Genomic DNA, 24,242 nt, shown 5'->3' on the forward strand with positions numbered 1-24,242 from the left:
CTGTAGTCCCAGCTACTTGGAAGGCTGAGGCATGAAAATCGCTTGAACCCAGGAGGTAGAGGTTGCGGTGAGCCGAATCACGCCTCTGCACTCCAGCCTGGGCAACAGAGCAAGACTCCGTCTCAAAACAAATAAGCAAACAAACAAAACAGCTAACATTTACTGTGCCCTTATTATGTCCAGATGATGTTCTAAGTTTTTTACATGTATTAACTCATACAATATTCACAATGATTGTATGAGGTAAATACTGTTTCTGTTCCATTTTATGGATGAGGCATAGGGTGTGAAGTGCCTTGACCAAGGTCGCACAGCTGCTAAATGGCAGAACCAGGATTCTACTCCTAGCGGTCTGGCTTCAGAGCCTGTATTTGAACCATCATGGTATCCATGCTAATGCTCAGAATTACTGTGAGATCCAATGATTCCATGTCTTATGGCTCTATACAAGCACTAAGAGCTGCTGCTCCCATGGCTCAGTGATTTGGAGGGGGTGGGAGGAGGGGGAGGAGGAGCAGGGAGACGGTCTCTCTTAGCACTAGTGATGGTCATGGTAGTGACTGCAGGATTTAGGGGCTCTTTGCAGAAATCTAGTTGCTGCGTTTCTAGAAGGGAATACTGAGAGCCATTATTTTGTTTGGACAGGTCTGAAGTGGGGAGGGAACTCGGTCAAGGTGAAGAACTACATCAGCTTCTCAAGCATCCTCTTCTCTCCCTTCCCTTCTTCCTCTCTCACTCCTCATTCAGCTAGGGCCTGGGGGCAGGGCTGGGGTTTCCAGGAAGGCTGCCTTCACACTGCCCAGGTGGTCTGCCTCAGCTACTATTGTAGAGTTCGGCTGCTGGGGGTGCTCATGGAATATGGCTAGGGGGAAGGGGCCGCCAGCCTCCCAAGCAGCAGCCTTCACTAAGGCCTAGATCGCTCAGAGAGAAAGGAGGACACCTGAACAGCCACAGAAAACTGGCCCAGGAGACTGCAAAAGTACTCTTTGAGGCACCTCTTCCTAACATGACCCTTCCCTCTACAGGCCCTGGAAACATATGGGCAACAGGAGCCTGATCCTGCAGCGCTGGCTTAGAGCCCAGAGTTCCAGGGCAGCTCCAGCATTTCTGTAGAGGAGGGGTTTAGGAGTTGCCATCTCATTGGAAGGGAGGTAAGGGGCCTTTATGTTAGTCTGTGGACTTATTTGGAGGTGACTTTGGGGAGGATGCCGATAGAGATCATGAAGGAGGGTAAAGTCTCCCCAACCCTACCCTGGCCACCATGGTTCTGCCAATGCCTGCTACCACAACTCCAGGCCTGGGGTTTGTTCGTGCTGACACCTGAGGCCAACCCAGGGACAGTGCAGAGAATCCTGTGCTTGGACTACGGACCTGGAGAGGCAAAGCCTCGGTGGGGACGAACTGGCTTCAGCTGCTGTCCACCTTGTCCAGTAAGCCTAGAGGGAGAAGTTAGGATTTCAGGATCCACTAAGTGAGGTGAGGCTACGGAGGAGACGGAGTTGGGGGTCAGGGAGGGGAGGGATAGTTAGAACCCTGGGGGAGAAGGCTGAGGGTGGAGTAAGAGGCTCCTTCCCTTATTCCTTCAGCCCTCTGTCTTCCCCAGCAAGGCCAACACTGCTATGCCAAGAATGGCACTGAACTAGTCTCTTTATATATATTATCCCATTAATCCTTACAAAAAGTCTGTTTTATAATCAAAATCCCCATGTCGCAGGTGAGAAAGTTGAGGCGTAGAGAAGTTATGCAATTTGCCTGTAGTCATACAGCATACAGAAGCAACACAAGGATTTGAGGATGCAGCATCTGAGGTGTTTACTGAGTGCCTACCCTGGGCCAGTAGGCTAGGTGAGCAGGGTCCTTGCCCTCCTGGAGCTTACAGTCTACTGTTGGGGGGAGACTAGAACAAGGAGGGATAAGTGTGGTGAGGGCTGCAGAGAAGCACAGGGCACACAGGGAGAGGGGTCAGGTAACTGGGACTGGCAGGATGGAGGGGGTTGGCCTGGTGTAGTGGGGTGTGGAGGACAGCATGTACAAAAGCTCCGCAGCAGGAAGGAGCATAGCCCTTTGGGCCCTGCAAGGAGACAGTGAGGGAGTGGGCAGCGCCAGGTGAAGTTGGAAGGTGGGTAAGGGCTGCATCTAGAGATGCTGGAGCAGGAAGCCTGAAAAGGTAGGATGGACAGCCAGGACCTAAGGAGCACCTGGGGAGGAGGGTGGAGCTCGAGATATACACCCAGCCTACATAGACTCACAAGACCCAGCTCCATGCCCTAACCTACATCAGGACCTTGGGTGAGTCATCCACCCTTTGGGGGCTCCCTGTGGCTCAATGGAGTGAAGAATTATCCCTTCCTCACCCTGCTGCCTCCTGGGGAAGTCAATAAGAATCAAGTGAAATTAAGACTGTCAGGCTGTCATTGTCATCCCTATGAGGGGAAGGGTCCTCTGAGGCCTGAGGGGGCTCTGAGTGAAGCACAGCTGTGTTTTCTCCAGGGACCCACCGTGTTTCCATCCTCCCCCATTCTGGCCTAGCCTCTGCCTGTGCAAATGTCACCCGATCCTTCCACATGCCATCAGAATTCCACTTCTGCCCAAGAGGGGAAGGGGCACATTGGAGGCAGCATAGACATTAAACATGGTATTTTCAGAAGGAGCAGACATAACCTTAGAGAACTGCTTTATTTTCTGTAATTAGACTTTATTTTACTGGAGGCAGCTTTGCGTAAGGCTCAGGCGTCTCTTGGTCCATTTTATCAGAAGGAACCCTGAGGGTCATTTCATCCATCCCTTTTCATCCAGCAGCACTACATTCCAATCGTGAAGGCATAAGTTTTTCCTGTCAAGCAGGATGCTGCCCCAGACCCTTAGCATCAGGAAATCCCAAAGTCAAACCTGCATCCAGCCTGCTGAATGAAATTTCAGTCCCATCCTCCCTCCCTCCTAGCAAAAGAAGCTTTGGGGGAGATTTCACAAAAGAAGCACTTCTTTCCCCAGGGAGAAACCGAAGAGGAGCAGCAGGTACTGCTCTTCAGTCTACATACTCATCTCAGGTGACAGGTCCCCTCCTCGGTGTGAGTGAGGTGGCATGGTGGGGGTAGGTTACAGGAGTGTACCAGAGTAGGGGAAAACCCTGGTGCCCTCCTGCTGAGCATCTGACCTTGAGCCCTTGACCCCAGGTCCCCTTTTCCATTTGAAGAACAGTGAGGGGGTCAGCAGACCTGACTAGAGGGTCTCAGGCATGGGTCCTCTCCCCCAGCCCACACATGAACACACGCACACACCCTTCCCAACACCCAGGTATGCAGATGCACACTCCCCCACAGGACCAGCAGCCCGGAAATCCCTGAATCAGCTTTTCTGCAGTCCAGGGTCTGTGACAAGCGAGCTGCTGCCATTCTGAAGAGAGGCTCCAGCCCAGCCAGGAGCAGCGGGTGCTGCAACACTGCAGTCCCAGGCTTCGGGAGTGAGGTGTATGTCCTGGGGCGGGGGATGCCTAGAGGAGGGGAGGAAGGGGGATTCACTGCGGGTATTGGGAATTTCCCAGTTCCCCACACTCTGTGGGGATGAGAAGCCGTGGAAAGCCCTGAATGACTGTCCCCCCAACACACATGCACACAGGATTTTTGTGTGTGTGGGGTGGGGGGGGGGTGAGGAATGTCACCTCCTGGGTCAAACACCAAACTCGAGTCCTGGTCCTGAGTGTGCAGAGCAGAAGGCAAACAGAAAGCAGCGGCATGGAGGGTGAAGGAGAGGTTGAGGGGAGAGGGCGAGGATAGGGTGGAGCTGGGTCAGGGGTGGTTAATGGCCAGACAGCAGCAGAAATTCCACCTGGCCAGCTGGGGCCCCGAGGTGAGGTTGAGGGGACTGAGGGTGCGGCCCAAGGGTGAGATTGAGGCACAGGAGTGCTGCCCGGGCTCTCCGTCCTCCCTGCCCCTTTCTGGTGCTCACAGTGGGTGTCAGCCTCGCCTTCCCAAGTGGGAAAAAGCAGAGCTGCGGAGGTGGGAGGTGTTGGGTCCATGGCAGAGCCCTTCTGCTGGGTTCCTATCTGGGAGCAGGCAGAGGGTCCTGTGCCAGCAGACGCTCTTCCTCCTCTCCCCCAACCCCGTACCCCTCCATCCCCCTTTCTCCCCTCTCCAGGTGGCCCGTGAAGAGCCCTGGCACCAGCCTTGACCTCACTCACCCTCTGGGACAGACTGAGGCTGGGGACCGCGGGCTGCCGGAGTCCTCCGGGCGAACTCCCCAGCTCCCCTTCCCCTCCAGCGTCTGCCTTTTGTTCCATCTCTCTTCTTCTCCCTCCCTTCTCTCCCTCGACTCAGGAAAACCTTCATCCGTATCTCCTGAAGCAAATCGTTTCCCTCCACCCCCGCCCGCACGCCATTCCCTACAGCCAGGGGGTCCCCTCCCTGGTGTCCCCTCCCCCCAGCCAATTCCCGGACCTGAGAGGCTGTAAACTCAAGGCTGGCGGGTGGGGTGGGGAGTGTCGCAGGAGTGCACGGAGCTGGCGGGGACTCCTCCGCAGAATCGGGGGAGTCCCGTAGGGCTCCGGGGGCGCGGAGCCGGCCCCGCCCTCCCCAAACTTCTGTAGGGCCGCGCCAGTTTAACCCCTCTTCCCCCAGCCTAGTCCCTCCCGCACACACCTCCCCTTCCCCTGTCGCTCGTTTCCTCCTCCGCTGGCAGTCCGGACTGGAGAAAGGGGGGTGTGGGCGCGCGGAGGCGCCCTCTCCCGCAGCGGGGATTGCCTGGGGCGGGGGGCCCTGCGTCGAGGTTTGCGGGGATCGCCCTCGGAGGGGACGCGCGCGCTGTGTGCAGGCGGATGTGAGGAGCATCTCAATTGGCGGGCGGGGGAAGCGGGATCAGGTTGTTACTACTGCAGAGAGAGAGGAAGAGAAGAGAGAGAGGGGGAGAATCGCGGGAGCGAGGGCCGCAGCGGCAGGGCCGGCGGAGAAGTGGGAAGAGGGACCTGGACTTCAGGACCCCAGGCGTCCCCGCCCCCGCCCTCTCCACCAGCGCAGTCTGAACGCGCCCGGAACGTCCCAGGGTAAGAGGGAACCCCAGGCAGGGCACCCCACGAGGGCAGCCAGTAGTCCAGAGCGAAGCCGCGCCTTGACCGACAGTGGCCACCCTTAGGGCCTGGGGCGCGGGCAGACGCGGGGTCGCCAGACAGGGACACTCCGACTTTTGGGGCTTGGCGCTCACGGCGGGATAAACTAAGTACAGGACTGAGCCCTTGGTGGGAACTGTAATCCGGAAATCCATGGGCGTCGGAATTACCTGGCTAGATCCGGGGGAGGTGTCCTGAATTATCTCGGGAACCCCTCGCCCCCAACCAGTTTCTCCCCTCGGAGAGCCAGGGTCCAACGCGGAGAGAAGGCAAGAGAAGCCGCGGTGTCTTAGTGCTGGGACCGGGGACCTGTGGGGAAGCGAAGGCGCCTCGCCGCAGAGAAACCGTGGGAAGGGCGTGGGGAGGTGCATGAAGTGGGCGTGCGGGGAGAAGTGGGTGCGGGGCGCGTAGGACCCCGCCGTGCCTGCTTCGCTGAGGAGCTGGAAGACCACGCTTGCGCAACACTGGGGAGCCCCTGGCGCAGAGTGGGGTGTGCCGGAGGCATCCGCGGTGCGCAGGGCTGGCTGCCTTTCTGAGCCCCCAGCCTTGCCGCAGCCGTCCAGAGTTGGGATGCGCGGCTGCATTTTCCACCCCTTCCTCTCCCAGGAACTTTCCCACACTTTGACACGCACCACAGCTCTGTGCATTGGAGGAAGCAGGCTCCCGGGGATCCTGGCAAGCTTGCAGAGACCTGGGCGAGCGATGGGGGGGGGCAGCTAGGCAGTGGAAACAGCGTCCTACTCAGTTTGCAGTGTGACCTTGGACAAGCCGCTGCACCTCTCTGAATCTCAAGATGATGGAGGCGCATGGTGCCCAAGACAGGAATGGGGACGAGGTGGGGGAGGGTGCGTGGGGGACAAGCTCATGGGCATGCCTGCCCGAGCCTCTACCTGGGAATCGCTGCCTTTGGTCACTGGCTTTTCTTAAGTGAGTTCAGTGCTCAGTTCCTGAGCAGGGGGTGGCAAGGTGGAGCTGTGAACCCAGCGCCCCAGGGAGAGTCCGAAAGCTTCCATTCTGACCTGTCCTGTGACCTTGGGCAACTCACTGATCCGCTCTGGGTCTCAGTATCTTCATCTGGAAAATGGAGTTTGGAATTTAAGGTATCTGAGGTTTCTCCCAGCCCCAACACCCTGCCGGTGTCACCCACTGAAAGGTTGGGGGTGGGGTGCAGCTGGGTAGAATGACCTAGCCTCTGGGAAGACTGTAGCTCCCCTACTGCACCCCCCACCCCAAAGTAACAGGGCTGTGACACCCTCAGCCTGTTCATTGGTCATCTCTCCCCACTCTCAGAATTCAGCTGATGGGGAGAAAGGCTGGCTTTCCAGCATTACACATCCTCTTTGCAGAGGACGGATTCTTCCCTGGGGAAAGGTTCGCTGTGACAGATAGATGACCATAGGTTAAAGGGTGATGTCAAGGACCTCACAAGGTCATGCTGTCTGCTCTCTACCTCCAGACAGGGCTGCATCCACCTCAGATAAGGAAGATCTGAAGGAATCCTCTCGTTTTAGAAAAGATCTCCACTGCAATAGCCTAGAGCACCTCATTGTGCAATGTGACAGTCCTTGCCATAGGAAAGTCTAATCTAACTCCTTTTTGGGATGAACTCTGGTTCTGTCTTCAGTTGAGATGAGACAATGGCTTCTTACTGGGCATTAGGGTGTTGTGGATGAGTCCCAGTTTGAGACAAGAGAGCTGAGTTTAATTCACAGGCTCAGCCTCCAATTTGTGTGACCTTGTGTGACCTTGGGCAAGGCCCTTTCTTGCTTTCCTCCCCTGTACATTGAGAAGGTAGAACTAGATAACTTCTCAGGCCCTTGCAACCGCACAGTTTTGTGGCTGCAGTTCTGGGCTGGTGTCTGAGTAGCAGGAAGTGGGCTTGGCTGGGTGATGGGAGCAGGTGGACTCCAGGAATTTCCAATGCATTGCCCTCCCACTTCTGTCACCAGAGTTGAGATAACTTGAGACAAATACTGTGTATGAATTTCAAAGCCCGGCACACCCCTGGAGGGACTCCCCAGGTGACCTTGGCTCTACTGGTTATTGGCTGTGTGACCTTGAGCAAATTACTTCATATCTTTGAGCTTCAGTTACTAAGTAGTCAAAACAAAATGAGAATAGTGGTGGTATTTTAGGGTTTTTATGAGGATTAACAAGAAGCATATGTAAATACTTGGTCCAATGCTGAGCTGTCTAAGTCCTCAATGAGTGGTAGCTATTGTTAATAATAATACAAACTGTGTAGCAAGCAGGTGGCAGGGCAGCTGTGAGCAGTGGCCACGGGGAGCAGGGAAAGATTGTGGACTTGCAGTGTGATCTTCCCGTAACATCTTCAAAGCTTCGCTACAGAATAGGAATGTCAGCACTGTCTCTCTGTCTCTGACCAGTAGGACCATTCTGCAGTAGAAACTCCATGGGAAACAGAGAGACTGCTTGACTTTCCAATAAGCTCACACCAGTTTTCCTTTGGTTCTTCCTTCCCCACTCTCTGCCACACCTCTGTGGTTACGACAAAATGGGCCTTTTACTCCATTGCCTGAACCTTCTAGAAATGGACCAACTGAGAAGCAGAGAGGGATAAGGCTGGATGTCCCTGGAGTGAGTGGCTGAAGGCATGTCTACACCCAGGTGGAAGGAGTGGCAAAGGGACTGGCTCAACCTGGAGGAGGATTCCCAGGACCCCATGGCCAGGACTGAGGTTTACCCTAGACTTGCTGTGTGACCTTAGGCAAGTCGCACACCACTGTGGACCTCAGTTTTCTCATATGTGAAGCGAAAGCTTGGTTTAGATGACCCAAAGTCCTTCTGGCCTTGTTGATCCATGGCCCTTCTGGCTCTGCCTTTGCCGAGGCTGGGTGGGGAGGGGTGGGGTGGCGTGGGGTGAGGTGGGAGGTTTGTTGGAGTCGTTCAGGCTTTGGGTGTTCTCTGCTCTTTGATTCCAGTCCTATAAGTCAGCTTGGGGAGAGGCGATGACCTCACCTTCTCAGTAAGAGTGCTGATGGTTAAAAGCAAAGGCTTTGCAGATAGATATATCTAGGTCCCCATTTTGGCTTGCTCCTTAATATCTTTGTGAATTCAGGCAAATTATCAACCTCTCTGAGCCTCAATTATCTCACCTGTGAAAAGGGAATATTACCAACCTGGAATAGGAAGTCCCTAGTGTGATATTGACTAATGTACAAGGAATGGGTTTTTGAGGTTCTATGTTATCACAGAGAGGGCTCAAGTTAGAGGAGCAGGGATACAGTTCACAGTCCTGCAGTTGTCACCATGCACACGCTCCCCCAAAATGCCCCAGTGTTCTGTGTTGTCCTTCTGCTGTGCACTGGCCTCAGGCTCCAGGAGTTTGCATGCGCTGGTCTTTGTCATGGGGCCTGGAGAAAGGAAGAGCTCATCCACAGAGGCCAAAGGCCAAGCAAGCGTGAGTCTGAGGGAAGTGTGGCTGACAAAAGGCTCCTGATGATGAGGGAACACGAGCCAGCAGCGTGGCATCCCTCCATTCAAGGTTAGTCATGAGGAAAGGCTGTGAGATGTAGCCTTGGAGAAAAGGCTGAAGGAGGGGGGGACATCGCCTTCCACAGGGATGTGTTAGATGAGTGGCATGGCAGGACGCGGCACTGAAAGGGGCTGTGGGATCATCTCATCCAGCCCTCTGTTTTGATTATGGGGAAACTGAGGCTTAGAGAGGGGGAGCTCCTTGCCCAGGACCACACAGCGGGTTGCACCAGCGATGGAGCTTGCCGGCCCTTGTAGACCGTCAGTCCAACGCTCTTTCCTTCCTCCCTGTTAAGCACCAAGCAGTTATTTTCCATCTTTTCTAAAATCAGAGCACAAGGTAAAATGCTTTGACTGCAGCAGAAAGGACATGAGTCCTGACAGGAAGGAACTTCCTGATCTAAATACTGAAATCATGGGGTCCAACCTTCCCATTTTGCAGAATAGAACACGGAAGCCCAAGAAAATTAAACAACTAGCATAAGGTGACCCAGTATCAGACACTTGCATTCCCAGGCCTGAGCTCTCTCAGTTATGCCAGCTATGCCACGCTGCTGCTCTTGAGCCAGACAGGGCAGCAGGATAGCCAAATGTGAAAAAAATAAACCCAGATGGGCTTGGGGAAGGGAGGGAGGACAGAAAGACAAAAGACCAAAAGACAGAAATATTACTTCCAAGACCACGCTTTGCTTTCTCAGCTTGTCTCAGTTGGCCCCTGCTCAGAGCTGTTGAGGCTGACAGCCTGCTTTGCCCTCTGAGAGGAGAGAGGAGGGAGACAATAGCCAGCCCCAGTGGTCTCACTTCCATTGACAAGGCTGAGTGAAAGAAAGTCAATATTTGCCCAGTGGCAAAGGATAGGGAGTAAGTCTGACTTGGGATGGGGTGGGTAGGGGCTAACAGGGTAGGGTGGTGGGGAGTCATTCTGAAAAGGAAGACTGCAGCGTGTAGGGCCTTGGTTGTGAGGATTTGACTTCTAAAGGAGCCTTTGGATGTTCCACATTAAATAACCCTTTGTATCTCGGAGTGCATCCGGCCCCATTCGCAGGCACCATCCTCCCAGAAGCCCTGATCCCTAATAAATTTCCCTTATTGTTTGGAGCTGACACCTCCCCAGCTTCCAGCTCCCTGGAGAAATGGAACTTTTGAAGCTTTTGCAGAAAGACCTCCGAGCAGATGGCCCATTGAGCGGGTCTCTCAGGCAGAAGCTGCAGAAGCTGTGAGAAAGGCTTGCTTCCTTATCTGGGTCCCTGAGCCTAGGGAAAGATGTGGAAAAAGTCCTTGGCAGGTCAAGAGAGGCTGTGAATTTTTTTTTCTGCTTTTGTTTTGTTATCTTTCCATTTTTCTTCTCCACATCCTGCTCCTCTTTTCTGTCTGTCCTGAGATTGGGGAGGGGCTGGGAGGGAGGAGAGGAGGGGCAAAGCCCACAGCCTTCCCCAGCCGGAGTGGAATTCTTGAACCCTGTAGCAGCTGCTGTCTGCTTCAGTGGCTTTTGTGATGGCTGCGTTGCTCATGGAATCACAGCTTAGCAGTTTAACAAAGGGTGCATTTGGAAGCAGAAGAGTTTCTAGTAGAAGGTACTGGGGCTATACTGCAGCAGGAAGGGCTCATGTGAGGTACAAGAAGGACTTCCTACCAGGGGAATTGCCCGCTGTTGGCAAATCTACTAGGTGGACAACTGTGGGAGCTGATCCACTGGACTTCCTTACTGTCTTGGGAATGAGCCAGGTTTGTTACCTGTCCCTGAAGGGGCCACAGTGACATTCCTGTAGGTCAGTGCTGCCACCCAAGCCTAAACCTGGTCCCACAGCCACCAAATTGATCATCAGGGCTGGCAGTCCTTGGAGACCAGAAAGCCAGAGTAGCTTCCTAAGCCCTTAGTTTGGCCCCGGGCACTGAGGGAGGGGCAGAGGGTGAAAGGGGGCAAGGAGGGCCCTTGGCCTTGCCTTAGCCCAGCCAGCTCTGCAGCCAGGAGAGATACTGCAGCACCTATGAGCGGCCGGCAGGAGAGTCTCTCAACGCTGCCGCTCACAGCGGGGCAGACCGAGCCTGCCAGCTCCAAGCCTGCCTTCAACCTGCTCCCCACTGCTCGGCTGGGCTGGGACTTGAGGGCAGCCGGCTGCTCAGAGACAGATTGCAGCCTGTCCCCCGTCCCCGCCCCCAGCACATGGTGCCTGGGTGAGAGCACAGTCCAGCTCCTGGACTTATGTGGACTTCCTGCATGTGTACTTTGTCCTGAGCTGCGCCGCAGTCCATGGTTTTTGGTTTGGTTTTCAGGGTTTTTGAGACAGGGTCTCACTCTGTCGCCCAAGCTGGAGTGCAGTGGTGTGATCATGGCTCACTGCAGCCTCCACCTCCTGAGGCTCAGGTGATCCTCCCACCTCAGCCTCCCACATAGCTTGTGGTGTGCACCACCATGCCTGGATAATTTTTGTTTTGGGAGGTTTTTCTTTGTTTTTGTTTTTTTTATTTTTTATTTTTTGGTAGAGACAGAGTTTCACCATGTTTCCCAGGCTGGGCTCGAACTCCTGGGCTCAAGTAATCCTCCTATCTCAGCCTCCAAAAAGTGCCGGGATTACAGGTGTGAACCATCTGCCCGGCCCCTAGTCCATGTCTTAGTGTGACTTGGAACATGTGGAGCCTTGTACTTGTATGTGCTTGGCACTGTTGTACAGTGGTTAAACCTCAGATGCTAGGGCTAGGTTGCCTGTATTCAAATGCCAGCTCCTCCAGTTTTTTATCTGTGGGACTTTGGCTAAGTTATTTAAACACTTGTTACCTCAGTTTCCTCATCTGTAAAATGGAAATGAAATAGCTTGCCATCAGGTTGGCATGAGGATTTGATGTATGACTATTTACATATAGCTCTAAGAATAGGCAGTGCCTGACACACTGTGTTATACAGATTTCGCTATCAAGTGCTATAAAGAGTGTTGTTATGGTGTTTCTGAAAACTGACGGACATTTTGTAGATAAACTTAGCAGCAGAGCTGGGAGTGGGCAAGGCAGGGATATGATTGGCTTTAATGAGGAGAATCTACAACCCAGTGAACCCCCTATTAAGTTACTGCACATCGCCCCAGGCGAGCGGGTTTTCCCTATCTCTTGGACTTCAGTGGTCCCCATTAAAAAATGTGGAGAGGGATGCCTGTCTTCCTCACTTCTCCCAAGATGTCCTGGAATCAAATGAGGTGGATGATGGTCTGAAAAAGCCAGTGAGCATAGCGGATGCACAGGTTGGCCTCTTCCTGCCCCTGCTCTGGAGTACATGCTGGCTTTCTGGCTGAGGTCCTGGCATGTTGGGCTTTCTCCAATGGCACCAGACCCAGTGGACTGCTCTCCCAGTGAGGCCCACTTGGACTCTGGGTGGCTCTGAGCTGAATATGGCCCTCCTCATTTTCTCTTCTTCCTTATTTCACCTGGAAAAAGATGGTGGTTTTGTATCTCCTAATGCTCCTTAGCAAGGGAGAAGGCGTGTTTCTGAATGCAGTCTATAGTTGTAGAAGCAGAGAAGGGGGCAGGAGAACCTCTCCTTCAAGCTGGGACACCCTGGCCATGAGCCCCAGACAGACGGAGGTGATACCTTCCCTGGGATGTCAAAAGTGGGAGCTCCTTCCCCCTACCACCTGCAACCGGACTATCCACAGTGCAGGGAGGCAGGCAGGGGCTGACCAGAAGCAGCACATTGAGTCAATATCACAGTCAGCATCCTTCTTGCCAGGTAAGACAAGGACCCTGACTGTTAGTGCCCTTGTCGCTTCCTCCTCTTGCCTCCTTCCTGACTGGGAGGAAGAGCCAGTCTGACCTGCTCACAGTATTGGATTGATGGTTAGGTTAGGGCCTCATGGTTTGGCCCCAGTATCCTCTGCCAAGAACCATGGGAGTGGCCAGCCTGTGTATACCCAAGCAAGCAACCAAGTGATGCCCACTGCCCTACAGACTTCCCACCTGGTCATCTGGGGTGAGTTGTGAATATGCAGAGGGAAGGCCACTTTAGAAATGGCCTTAGAAATGTCTGCTTCCGGAGCTTTCCCCAGAGCTTCTTCCTGAATATCATTTTACCAAGAACCCCAGAGCTGAGGTTTCCTGGCCAAGGTCACCCCCAAAATCAACTGTGGGCTCATGTCTTGAAGTCCACTATATTTCATCTGCCCCCTTCCCCAGGCTTCCCTAAAGAGGACATCCAGAATTGGCTAGAAATGTAGGTTTCCCTTCCAGTGCCTGTCTCCTGTGACCCTGCTCCTGACCTCAAATCCCCCTGAACATCATCCCTTGTAAGTTGAATGGGTTTAGATTAGAGGGCGGGGAGAACTTCTTGAATGGCCTCATTGGGACAGGGAATGGAGGCTTTCCCCAAGATATATAAGGGCAGACCTGCTCTCCATGAGTCTGGGCTGGATCAGGTCTTAGGAACTTGACAGGAGTCAAGCTTTGTGTTGTCTGGACTCCTGACAAGGAGTCCAGACAACACAAAGTCCAAAGTCAGGTCCTGCAGCCTACTAGCCATGGGGCTTTGGGCAAGTTACTGACTCGCTCTGAGCCTTATCATTAAATTGGAATGGATATGATTTACTATCTTATTTATGAAAGTTCATAAATATATATTTACTTTTTAAAAACAGCTTTATTGAGATATAATTCACATACTATACAATTTACCCATGTAAGTGCACAATTCAATAGTTTTTAATATATTCACAGAATTGCACAACCATCACCACAATCTAATTTCAGAACATTTTTTCACCCCTAAAAAGGAACTCCATACATATTAGCAGTCACCCTTGATTCTTCCGTTCCTCCCAGCCTTAGCCAACTAATCATCTACTTTCTGTCTCTATGAAATTGCACCTTCTGGATATTTTATTTAGATGGAACTATATAATACATGGTCTTTTGTGACTGGCTTTCTTCACTCACATAGTGCTTTCAAGGTTTAGCCATGCTGAAGCATGTATCGGTACTTTATTTCTTTTTATTTCCAAATAACATTCCATTGTGTGGATATACTGCGTTTTATTTCTCCATTCATCAGTTGATGGACATTTAGTTGATTCCATTTTTCAGCTACCCTGAATAATGCTGCTATCAACATTTGTGGAAGGATTTTCATAAGGATATGTGTTTTCATTTCTCTTGGGTATATGTAGGATTGTCAAATGGTATACTTTTTTTTTTTTTTTTTTTGAGATGGAGTTTCACTCTTGTTGCCCAGGCTGGAGTGCAATAGCACGATCTTGGCTCGCCACAACTTCCGCCTCCCAGGTTCAAGTGATTCTCCTGCCTCAGCCTCCCAAGTAACTGGGATTACAGGCATGTGCCACCATGCCCAGCTAATTTTGTATTTTTAGTAGAGACAGGGTTTCTTCATGTTGGTCAGGCTGGTCTCGAACTCCCGACCTCAGGTGATCCACCCACCTTGGCCTCCCAAAGTGCTGGGATTATAGGCATGAGCTACCGTGCCCGGCTGGTATACTTATTTTTAAATGGTATATTTATATTATGAGGCTCTGTTCTAAGTATTTTGTGTGGATAATCTCCTTTAATTATCACTATACTCTATGAGGTAGGTACTATTATGTATCCCCCTCTTAAAAAGTGAAGAAATGGAGGCATCATTTGAGGGACATCAAGGGACTTGTCCAAGGAGACTCAGCTAAGAGAGCCAGGATTTGGACCCTGGCCTCTGGCCCTTCACTCTGCCACCAGCTTGCTCCCACATGGGAGGTTTAAGTGAGAGAATGTCTGAAAGTGCTCCCAGCCTGACTGTAGTAGGTGCCCAAGAAAAGTTTGTTGGATGCTGGGAAAGGACCAGACACTTTGCATTTCGATGTCTGACTCACCATGTGGCTTTAGGGAATTTGTGTCCCTTTGAGCCTCAGTTAAATTTCCCCAATACCTAAAGCTTCAACATGGCATTTCCTAAGAGACAGGGCTGAGATGGGAGGTGCAATATCATGGAAAGAGCCCTGGATTCTAGCTCTGGCTCTCTCACTGGCTTGGAAGGGGTAGTAATTTCCTTTTTCTATCTCTGGGTTTCCCCAGCGTTCATTTAGAGGCTGGCACAATTGATCCTAAGTTTCCTTCCAGCTCTCCCATCCTATACAAGTTCTATGTTCTTCCTCAGCAACCGGAGCCCCCTGGGGAGCTAAGCTGGGATGGGTGCCCAGGGCCTCAGGTCACTGCTGTGCTCAGCAACACTTCTCCTACCCAGTGTGCTCAAGGCCAGGTAGGGGCTGAGTGGGATGAAGACGGGGAGAGGGGAGAACCCACCCTAGGCCTCCCTTCTATTATAGAGCCCTTGGTGTGGGCTGAGGACCGTCTATTCTCTGAGCCAGAAGAGAGCCACCTCACCTACACATCCCCTCAGTCTTCCCCGGCTCCCCTTCTCTGGAGTCCTGCTCCCTCTGGAGTCCCTGCAGCCCTCATTCCATTGAACTACCCAGCCGCCTTTGGAGGCTTGGCCTACCTAGATCCTGGTTTGGGATCATTGATGGGAAAGTGCTGGGCAACCACTGGGTGCCCAGCGTATGTTAGTTGACTTAAACAGGAATCAGTATTTGACCTAGTGGCTTCCCCTAGGTCATGATTCCCCAGTTCACTTTTCCGCATCCTTAGTCAGCAAGAGCATTCATTGCATTCTGCAAACCCAACCTGGCAGCACCAAGCGAGGTGCGTCTGCATCTTCCAACTGCAAGGCCACATCCTGTAAACTTTTCCTTGGCCCTCCCTTTAGTCCATATTCCTTACTTCCTGGATCCCACCGGTCAGAGTGCCTCCTGCACCGCAGGTCCTGTGCCAAGCACATAACATACAGGATGGTGCATTTACCCCTCTGTGGTGGGAATTTGTAGTGTCTCTGCTTTATAGAAGAGGAAGCACATCCAGGACAGGGAAATAATGCCTCCAAGGCCACCAAGCCGGGAGAGAACAGTGGAAGGATTTGAGCAAAGGCTGTCTGGTCCCAAAGCCTGCGTCACTTGACTGAAAGGAAATACGGCATAAAGGGCTTTTAAGGGGGTGCCCAGACCCAGGGAAATCAGGTGGAGCCTCTCTGGGCAGCTGGGCTCTGGATTCCTCCGGGGCAGGTCTGTGTCTCTGTGTCTCCTCTCTTCCCCTGCATGGAGAGCAGTGGAGCCTGTTGGATAATGCCTGGGAACGCCCTCCTCTGGGCTTAGTCTTCTCATCGACAGAACAGGGTCTGACATTTCCAGTAGGCCTGGGCTCCAGGCTTACCCAGGGATCCGGCGATGGCTACACAGCCTTTCTTCCACTGGTTGTAGAGTCGGTTTCTCCCAGGTTTGCTGTTCTTGCCTCTAGTGTGATGAGCCGGAGTCTCAGCCCCAGCTCTCCATCCCCCAATGCCTGCGTGTCTCACTATTTTTAAGCTCCGTGGGCTTAATGAGCTGCCTGCCATGACACGTCTTCAACATTCACCTTTTTCTCTAACGAACCTCAGAGAGCTAGGTTGGGCTCATTTTTCCCTTGACAGTCCCCCACCCCAGTCAGGAGGCCAGAACTGGGCTGTTTCCCTTCTGGGCCCAGATGTGGCTTCCTCAGACCCCCACGGCAGTGTGCCCCACAAATTACCTACTGGTGGCAACACTGCCGATTGCAGGCCCTCGGGAGCTGGCCCCTTCTCAGGTGCTGCCTTCTGTCTTGTTTCTCCCCTCTTATCCCACCTCAGCCCCTTCCTGCAGGGTGGTGATGTCATAAAGGAAACTCTTGTGGTCCCCATGTGATTGGCAGCTACTTCTCCTTGAGGACAAACTGCCTGGCAAACCAGCAGGGCCTGGCGAATGAGGCCAGTCAGCAGCAAGGACTGGGATAGAGATGTCAGAGATTTAGATGTATTTTTAGTAGAGACAGGGTTTCTTCTCAGGGTTGGAAGGGGGACCTCAAGTTTCATCTAGGCCAACACTGTGTCCCCTTTCCTGAGTCCTGTCTATAACATCCCTCCCAATAGTGTGCTAACCTCAGCTTGAATGCTCCCAATGATGGAGCACTCATTACCTCCTGGGACCATGAACCCATCAATGGGTGGTGCTGACTGTGCAAAAACCCTCCTTCGGTTTGAGCCTAAATCTGTTTTCTCACATGAAGAGAGGAGACCCCAGCAGTGGGTTCGTCCATCTTCCGCCTCCAGCCCGCACTGCTGCGAAGGAGCCACAAGTCACTCTTCATGAGGAACCACGCGTGGTGTCGTGGGTAGGGGCAGAGGCACCGTTGATCCACAAAGATGTGGTGTGATTTTTTCTTCTCAGGGGACTTTGCTTGGGGGAGGGGCCACTGGGAAGAGCTGAGAAGCTGCTAGAAAAAAACTGAAGTCGTTCCTGCTTCTCAAGTGCGAAGTGAGCCTGCAGCAGAACATCAGAAACCCTGCTGCACGCTAGCTCCGTCTACAGGGACGGTTACATGCCGGCTCTCTGTTGCCAGCTCCAGGGAGTCAGGGTCTGATGGGAGCTACCCCGGGAATTCCACTTACAGTTACAGCTCCGAGCAGGGGTCATCCGCAGGGTGATGGGAACTCTGTGCGGTTCCAGAGAGCCACAGATGCTCACCCATGCCGGCTTTGGTAGGCAGGCAGCTCGTTAAGCCTCTCCGAGGCTCAGGATTTTGCCAGCTTGGAAGAGCACTGGATTGGGAGGCAGGCTTCTTACTGTGTCACTTCGGACAAGTCCCTTCCTCTCTCTGACTGTCAGTTTCCTCGGCTGTGATATGTGCTGTGTGTCGACCTTCAGAAATGGTGTGGGGCTGGGCCCTGCAGCTGCCGAATGCCGTGTGTGTGGGTGGAGGTGCTTTATTCTGGGCCGTGCTCTGCAGGACACAGTGTTTGTCACCAGTGGTCATATGAAGGACAGTCCTCTGCCCACTTCCATTCCCCCTCTCCTCTGGCCCAGAGCAGGGAGGCCAGAGCCCTGTGTATTTTACTGCTAGGCAGGGCAATGGCCCCTTCTCAAATGTTTGTTGGGGCCCGTGGTGTGGAACGATGCTTCTGCTCCTATGAGGAAAAGCCTAGAGGCCTCTGGCGTCCTGGACCAGGGAGGCTCTCCTGCCCTAGGTCAGGCTCTGTGGAGGGTGTCTCTGGAGCCAGGAGTGTGTTCGGCTGTGTCATCACCTTCCCAAGTCAGCTGTCATCCCTGCGCTTTCCAGGGTGGTGGCTGTGAGGAGTCCCATCATGGTCTGTGGTTGTCAGACACCCACCCAGGTGGACGTCTGTTGCCTGGAGACTGGACAGCCTCTTCCAAGCCCACCTCATCTCCTCCTAAACCTTGGCCCCTGCTGCTCTTCCAGGAAGCCTTTCCTCAGGGGCCGCCTGGTTCGAGGTGCCTTTGCCCTGTGGTTCTCAGCAGAAGCGCCTGTGCATCATGGGAAAGCCGGCTGGCGATGGGATGCACGACGCTCCATTAGGATCTATGTTCCCTCTCTCCATGGTGTCCTCCAGCACCTGCTCAAGCCAGAGTGTGTGGGAGCCAGGGGTCAGCCCCCAGCTCTTTCTGCTGTGCACATTCGTTTTTCTTTTGATGGAGTTATAACTTAGATTCAGCAAAGTGCACAACTTATGGGTATATGCATGCACCTGTATAATCACCAAAGAAATTCCCCAGAAGGATCCCTGTCCCCTCCCAGCCCCTGCCTGCCCCTCCAGTGTAACAGCTATATGGCCATGGAGTCCTTTTCTGTTCTTCAGAGCTTTCCTCCCATTCCTGGTCATTCCCCAATCTCCCTGGCTTTCCTCTTTCTCTACAAATCCTCCAAATGCTGATATTTCTAGAAGCCCATCTCTGGATTTCTTCTGATGCCCACACTCTCCCCAGTGGATTATTCTTTTGTGCTAGTGACTTCTGGCATCACTTCTGAGCAATTCACCTGCCCGCCCAGCTGCCTGCTGGGTATGGCCGCTTGGCTGGCCCGCTGGCATGGCTCGGTCTCACCTAATGTCAAACTCCTGGGCTCCAGTGATTCTCCCACCTCAGCCTCCTGAGCAGCTGGGACTACAGGCACGCACCACCATGCCTGCTGAATTTTTAAATTTTTTGTAGAGATGGGGTTTCACTGTGCTGCCCAGGCTGGCCTCAACCTCCCAAAGTGCCAGGATTATAGGCGTGAGCCACCACACTAGGGGTAGGTTTTGGCTGGGACATCCTTGGGGAGTCTGGGCAACCTCACCTCTTCACATCCCAGTGTTGTCATCTATAGGATGGGAGTGGCAGCTAGAGGAAGAACAGCTAGACTCTGCTGACTTCTGAGAGGAGGATGCGGTCAGATACCCACAAATGAGAACTTGAAAACTTGAGCAACCAAAATAGAGACTCAGCAGCCACGGTTGGAGAAGCCGTGGCTGCTGAGAGGCCTGAGTATTGGGGAAGAGGGGCTGGAGGAGGGGGAAAGGCTTGGCAGTGTCTGGACACAGGGGCAGGAAAGAAACCAGGGATAGTGCAGTGTCCTGGCTTGTACTCCAGTGCAGACCCTAACGGAGCGCCGTGCATCCCATCGCCAGCCGGCTTTCCCATGATGCACAGGCGCTTCTGCTGAGAACCACAGGGCAAAGGCGCCTCGAACCAGGCGGCCCCTGAGGAAAGGCTTCCTGAAAGAGCAGCAGGGGCCAAGGTTTAGGAGGAGATGAGGTGGGCTTGGAAGAGGCTGTCCAGTCTCCAGGCAACAGACGTCCACCTGGGTGGGTGTCTGACAACCACAGACCAGGAAAGAAGCCAGGGATAGTGCAACATAGTTGCCCAGGATGGTCTCAGAAGAGAGGACTTGGCCCAGAAGTGGATATCAAGAAGGCCGTCTGGGCTGGAGCTAAAGGCATGGGTAGAAGGAGGACCATTTATTAAGAGAGACCTGAATTATCCCAGGAAATAAAAAAAAAGGGTGTTGGCTTAACCTGGTCCTTAGTAGGAGATTAGCAGAGAGGCTGCCCCACCACTTCACTGGAACCATCCCCATGTGCTTCTGACAGGCCCGTGCCCAGCCTGGCTCAGGAACCAGCCATGGACATAATGCCATACAGTGCTCCTAAGCCTCGCAGCCCTGTGCGGCAGCTTCCGTTATCATTCCCATTTTGCAGATGGAGTGCTGAGGCCCAGAAAGGTTAAGCAACCTGCTCAAGTTCCCATTGCTAAAAGTGGGAGAGCCGAGACTCCAATCCAGGTCAGTCTGCCCAGAGCCCAGGTGCTAATTCACCCCACTTGGCTGCACCTGGTGTTTCACTTGGCTCCTCTTCCTCAGCAGAGCTGTCTTCTAGGTTTGGATCCACATAGAATTCCAAGTTGAGACTTTCCAATTTGGAGTTCTCCCCCTCATTGCTCCCCTCCTCCAGCCCATGGGTGCTTTGAGGTGATGGTTCATCCCTCCTGGCCCCTATCTCCCATGTCTGTCCCAGCCCCCGGTCAGGCAGGAGAGAGCTGGCTTCTTCGGAGCACCTAATTGTGCCCCCGGGACTTGCATGCTCCACTTTAGTGTCTGGAGACCATGAGCTGTCAGAGGTGTTGGTGATAATGGGCATCTCTGTCTGAAGAGTGATGGGCACATCTCTGTCCCTGGGGCCTGGCCAGCATCTGGAAGGATGGAGGTGCTCTTGGAAATAGGAGGACCAGACTGCACCTTCCTTGGCCGGCTCCCTGCCTGGGTGCTGGCTCCCAGCTCCCACCGAGAGCAGGCTGGGCTTCCCAGATGGCTCATGACCTCTCCCAGGTCCCGGTGTGGCCCAAAGCGAGCTACTCTGCTACCTTCGAGTACAGTTCTTTCCATCCTCTGGGGAAGGGTGCTATGAGCGAACCACCTGTTTCACTCCCCCTGAGGCCCAGTTTCCTCAATTACAAAATGGGAATCACAGTCCCCACCTCACAGGGCGCGGATGAAATGAATACGCTGCTGGCACGGAGTGGGCACCGTGGCCTCCCTCCCTGCCTCTGGCACCTACCTCTGAGCCCAGTGCCTTTGTGATCTTCCCGTTAGACCCACCTTCCCAGTGTGCTTGAGGAGCTCGCTGGGGCTCTTTGTTGGGAAGGAAAGAGCCCTGGGCTGGGTGCTAGGAAGTCAGGGTTCAAGTGCACCGTGAGGCCTTGGGCAAGCTGATCTCTGAGCCTTAGTTGTCTCCTCTGTCAAGGGGCAGAACCACATCTGCTGCACCTCCCAAAGGCCTGAGCTCTGTCATCTCCCCGTGAGCTGCTTCGGGATGGGGTTGGGTTTTATTCATCTTGTATTCCCAGCACTTAGCATGGAGCTTGCCACGGGATTTGGAGGAAAGGAAAGTGAAGATCAGATGAGAGTGGATTTTTAAGCAATTAAACAGGCTTGGGGTTATTTTCAAGGTTGGGTAAGGCAGACAATTCTTGGTGAGCCCCTCATTAATCAGGGAAGTGGTCTTCATGCCCTTCCTTTGCGCATTACTCTCTGGAGAACCTGAGCTGCATTGGACCTCCTTTCCCCGTGGGGAGCCATGGGCCCGCCTGCCTATAGTGGAGCCCCGCAAGGCAGTACACCTGCCTGTTCACACCCCCGCCATGACCACTCAGGCCCTGGGTGTCAGGGTCTGACCTAGACAGGGTGCCTTTTTCACCTTTGGGGTTTCTCTTCTGTCCTTTGGCAGGGAGCTTGATGGGACGGAGGTTGCCAGAGTTGGGGGGCAGTGCCTGGTGAGATCCCCCACCTCCTCTGTGACCTGCTGCCAGGCTCAGCAATCAAGCTGCTGCTCTGGGAGCTGGCAGGAAATGCAGTCATAAACAAGACATGTTCCCACCTCACAGCCCTAGTGGTCCTCTGGGAGCTGAGCTGCTTATACAAGTACCTTTGACACCAGGCAGAAGTGGCACAGTCTCTGCGAGAGGAACACACAGAGCCAGGGAAGAGAATTCTGGGCCTCAGGCTCCCCAGCCGCACAACCTCTGCAGCAACCCTTGCCCTCCTGGGCTGGTTCAGAATCCCTGGCTTGGCGAGCACTGCAGCCCTCGTTGTGGGGAACACAAGGTCTGTCCTTGAGTCCACGGTCAGCATGGACTCAGCCTAGCCCCACTGAGAGGAGAACCGAGGAAAGGAAATGAGTATTTATTTAGGGTGCACTTTGTGCCAGCACACGTGGCCTCTTCAATCCTCATAACATCCCTGTGAGACAGGCACTTGACCCTTGGTTCATAGCTAAGAAATGATCCCAGGGAAATGAACTCATCTCCCAGGGCTGCAGAGCTGCTAAGTGTCAGGTTGGAAAGCAGCCCCAGCTGTTCTAAAACCTGCATTCTCTCATGACCCCACCACCCTTTGTGCCACTCACCTTCAGAGGTAGAACTCTCCAAGCATCTCAGAACGCTGGGTTTTAAAAGCTGAGAGGCTATCTAGGCTGCATGCAGTGGCTCAGGCATGTAATCTCAGCCCTTTGGGAGGCTGAGGCAGGTGGATTGCTTAAGCCCAGGAGTTTGAGACCATCCTGGGCAACATAGTGAGACCCCTTCTCTACAAAAAATAGCCAGGCATGGTGGTGCCCCTGTAGTCCCAGCTACTCATGGGGGTTGCGGCAGGAGGATCCCTTGAGCCTGGGAGGTGGAGGCTGCAGTGAGCTGTGATTGCACCCCTGCTCTCCAGCCTGGGCGACAGAGTGAGACCCTGTCTCAAAAACATAAAAATGAAAGCTGAGAGGCTATCTTGGGAGATGCAAAGCCACTTTCCAAAGGATGGAAAGAAGGGGAGAGAAACCAGGTCTCCTGATACCTCTTTCAGGTCCCAGACCTCGTGCCACCTTTGGAGACAGAGGGTCTGGCAAGAGATGCCGCTGCTGCAGAGGGAGGGTGGGGGCTGGTGACCCTGTGGTCTCTTCCAACCCCGAGGCTGTAAGTTGACCCGCACCGTAGTCCACCCCCTCCCATTACCCACATACAGGGCCTGTAGCTATCACCTCAGCTTCCTGGACAAGTGGTGTGGCCCGAGACCTCCAGCCCTCCAGCCCTCCCTTCCCTAGGGCTTCTCACATTCCCGCATATGGCAGTGTAACGCACCTACACACAATGTTTGCTTGCATACATGTTCACAGTGCCAGTTCATGCATGTTTATACATTCAGAGATGGTGTTCCTACACATACACAGCCTTTCTGGCATTCTCTGCCATGTCCCTGCACTGGCTGCTGTCACTCATCTCAGCTGGGCCTGAGAGATGGAAACAGGACCCCCTTCCCAGTGCTGCCAGCTAGCAGATGCCACGGTGCTGATGTCCTGCTCCATTACTGGGTTAATGGAGCCTCCTTCTGCCTCCAGCCTCCCACCGGTTGCCCACCTCCTCCTTTCCAGGGTGTGAGCATTGACTGGGCCTGGGAGGCAGTGCAGCCTGGCTGTGGTGCGGCTGTGTGCGGAGGGCGCGGGCCTGGCTTGGGTGGAGATGGGGCTGGAGGCAGGCGGCAGGCTCCTGGACGCACAGCAGGGGGCACCACTAGGTCTCCTCGCCGGGGCCGGGCTGTGGGGAGGAAGTGGGCTGGGGAGGAAGTGGGCTGGGGAGGAGGCGGTGGTCTCTCCAGCTACTTTCCTGCAGTTTGAGCCGGGGCACCTGCCACCCAGCCAGGGCTCCTGCTCCTGCTCCTGCCCCTGCTCCTGCCTCTGCCCGCGCCCCTGTCCTCCTCCCCCTGCCCGCGCCCCTGTCCTCCTCCCCTTGCCCGCTCCCCTGTCCTCCTCCCCGCACACTGGCAATGCCCCCTCCCCTTACACTCCCAGCCCATGCCACACACACACCCTACTACACACAACACATACCACACAGACACACACCCTACTACATGCCACACACACCACACAGACACACAGCACACAGACACACACCACACAGATACACACCTCACAGACACACCACACACCCTACTACATGCCACACATGAACCACACACCCTACTACACACCACACACCCCACACAGACACCACACACACAACCTACTACATGCCATACACAGCACAAAGACGCCACACTACACACACCACACATGCCACACACACACAGTACACAGACACACATCACACACACCACACATCCTACTGCACGCCACACACACCACACACAAACCACACACACACCCTACTACACACCACACACCCCACACACATACCACACACACAACCTACTACATGCCATACACACCACAAAGACACCACACTATACACACCACACATGCCACACAGACACACACACTACACAGATACACATCACACACACCACACACCCTACTACATGCCACACACCACACAGGCACACATCACACACACACCACACACACACCCTACTACACACCACACACACCCTAATACACACCACACACACCACACACACACCCTACTACACACCACACACACCCTAATACACACCAGACACCACACACACCGTGCTACGTGCCATACACACCACACACAGCACACAGACACACACCACACACCCTACTACACGCCACACACACCAGACACACATACCACACACCCTACTACACACCACACACCCTACTACACATCACACAGACCATACACACACCACACACGCAACCTACTACACACCACACACCCTAATACACACCAGACACACCATACAGACACACCAGACACACCATACAGACACACCACACACAACCTACATGCCACACACCCCACAAACACACCACACTACACAGACACACACCATGCAG

The 24,242-nt window shown here is 53.8% G+C and overlaps 1 protein-coding gene across 1 annotated transcript in view; it reads left to right on the forward strand.

Moving 5' to 3' along the window:
* The first annotated feature begins 4,876 nt into the window (after positions 1-4,876).
* Positions 4,877-24,242, forward strand: part of SYT2 (synaptotagmin II) — a 49,836-nt gene continuing 30,470 nt past the window's right edge. The window contains exon 1 of the mRNA XM_011990516.1: positions 4,877-5,035. The gene's annotated coding sequence lies outside the window, so the exon portion shown is untranslated. The remainder of the gene's footprint in view (positions 5,036-24,242) is intronic.

Source organism: Mandrillus leucophaeus, unplaced genomic scaffold (genome assembly GCF_000951045.1).
Source record: "Mandrillus leucophaeus isolate KB7577 unplaced genomic scaffold, Mleu.le_1.0 Scaffold38, whole genome shotgun sequence".
NCBI lineage: Eukaryota > Metazoa > Chordata > Mammalia > Primates > Cercopithecidae > Mandrillus > Mandrillus leucophaeus.